General features: G+C 41.1%; 1 long non-coding RNA gene across 1 annotated transcript; it reads left to right on the plus strand.

The window, feature by feature from the left end:
* Positions 1 to 843: 843 nt before the first annotated feature.
* LOC120555487 lies at positions 844 to 2,367 on the plus strand. Its single transcript, XR_005638720.1, has 4 exons — positions 844 to 1,063; positions 1,148 to 1,207; positions 1,284 to 1,341; positions 1,424 to 2,367. It is a non-coding gene; the product is annotated as an uncharacterized LOC120555487 (long non-coding RNA).

The following is a 2,367-nucleotide window of genomic DNA, read 5'->3' on the forward strand; positions in this document are numbered from 1 at the left end:
GGATCCATTTTGATGTACATGTTGGTCATCCTTGAGCAGACATGTTTGTATGCTCATGGTTGTCTCATTGTCATGAAAGTTTGTTCACTGTGTAAATAAAGCTGCATTTGATTTGTACTCTTCGGACTGGTCGTCATCTTTGAGGTCTCCCAACATCATTTCTGAGTCATCACCCGATATCACAATCCGCTGAAAGAAGATTGGCGTCGGGGTCCTGATCACCCTGTCGTTGTATTCGCTATAACAACCGCCTCGCTCTCCCTTACATACATTGAAGCGATACTGGCGTTTAAAGACCCGCTGATCGCTGTCTGATTCTGTGAATGAATGCCCGCATTGCATTGTGGGACATCGGCTTTGAATGCGCCCAGCTCGGCTCATATCGTAGCCTACTGTTCTGTCTTATTTACTGTAAAATTTCACCGGTAATAAGACCGAAATAATATTATTAAAATAAAGAAATGCATACCATGATAACAGCTAAATAAATGTTGATAGATGTAGCGTTTAAAATATCAATAAACAGCAAAGCAATCCAGCTTCCCTGGCTGAAATAGACCGAAATAATAACATTAAAAGAAATGCATATAAACCGTGATAAGATCTGGTGAATAAATGTTGATTAAAACAGCGGTTATTGGGCTAAAAATACCAATAATATCAAAGCTGTATCCAGCTTCTCTGCTGCAGCCCGACTAGCAGAAAGATTTGTGCTGTGATTATGTAAGATGCTTCTCATTGAAATACATTAGTTTAAAAAATGTGACCCCATCACTTAAATCTTCAAAATATCGTGATGGTATCACGTTCTAATAGATTTATTTTCATGATCCCATCACGAACTGACGTGAGACTGGGTTGGGTTGTCAGTTGGTTTGCTATTGTAGCAGGTTGATTGGTCGCAGGTGGTTTCAATCACACTCACTCTCTCTGGACCAATCAGGAAGTAACTGCATGCTATATAGGCAGGGGGTTTGACCTCTTGACACTTTTACTCTTTGTTGCTGGAAGCACATTTCCGCTTTGGGTCCTTTTGCGTGGTGCAGTCACGGTTGTGCAACAGGTAATGCAGCGTGCTTATTTGTTTGTTACCTAAAGGCCTTGTTTGTGTTAAGATGGGCATTACAGCGTGTATTGTCTTTTGCAGTGTCTCCCTGTTACAAACCCGATCCTTCCTGTAACGGAACCCGGTTGAGTGTTGCTGCTGGTAGGTTGGACAAATCTTTCTCCTCTTTGAATATTTCAATAAATGAGTGTTTGAGTAATCGGCCGTTTTATTGTAGGCTCTGTGTAGCTGTACTATCGGCACTGTCGGTGTATTGGTGCAAAGCTCCTTGACGGGTATGTATGTATACCAGTGGCATTGCGTGTATTTTCTTTAATCATAAACAGTTACTGAATTTGGTTTGTTTGTGCACACCAGGGTTGTAAAATTGCTTCGCTTGCGCTGGTATCTGCAATAGCCCCTCCCTTCCCTGCCACGCTGCTGTTTTGTCTCAACTGACTTTTGTTTCAACCACTGTCAACGGGTTGTAACCACACGAGCTCACGCCAGGCTTTGAACGCCTCTACGCGCCTTTCAGCGCCAGGATCTGTTGCCAAAGTGTCCGACAGGGCTGTATTTGAGTGATTGTGACACGGACGATAGCTTTGCCTTTCTTTGGCTTGCCCGTGCTTACTAATGTGTATGGAGATTGGGGTTTATGTTTATGGGTTTATTTGTTAAATTATGATTAAGTGATTTTTGGTTAATTTATATTTCTTTTTGTTTAAGTCCTGATAAGACTCATTTCTGTTGAAACTTTATGATTTTATCTGTTAATCTTTTGTTTGGCTCCAGGCAGCTCGGATTAAGTGATCTTTGGTTGATTTTTATTTCTGTTTAAGTTGTGATAACGACTTTCATTTTTGCTGAGACCTTTATGGTTTATTTGTTAATTTTGGTTATTTGTTATGCTCTAGGCAGCTATTTAGACACCTTTGCTGCCTAGATTTGCCTTAGATTGAAGTTTTTCATTTATTTTTGGTTTGATTCATTTTCCCTCCCCAATAATTGAATGTTCTTCTCCTATAGGTGCTGAGTGCCGAAGGTGGTGGTGTCAGTGTCCCCAGTGGTGGTGTCTCCCTCCTGTGTGCTGTGTTTTCCCCCTTGGTTTATTTTGAGTTTCTCACCACTGTGCGTGTGTGTGTGTGTTCACGTGTGACTGGGGTGATCCTTCCCTGAGACCCCACACCCTTTGACCCTGTCCCTCCACCGGTAAGGCCTCAGCACTTATTTACCACATTTAGTAGGTCTGGTATTTTAAATAGTCTTTTATATTTGATGTTTTAGTAATTGTATTAATAAAATCATTGTTTTTGATGGAA

The sequence above is a fragment of the Perca fluviatilis genome, chromosome 3, assembly GCF_010015445.1.
Source record: "Perca fluviatilis chromosome 3, GENO_Pfluv_1.0, whole genome shotgun sequence".
Lineage (NCBI taxonomy): Eukaryota > Metazoa > Chordata > Actinopteri > Perciformes > Percidae > Perca > Perca fluviatilis.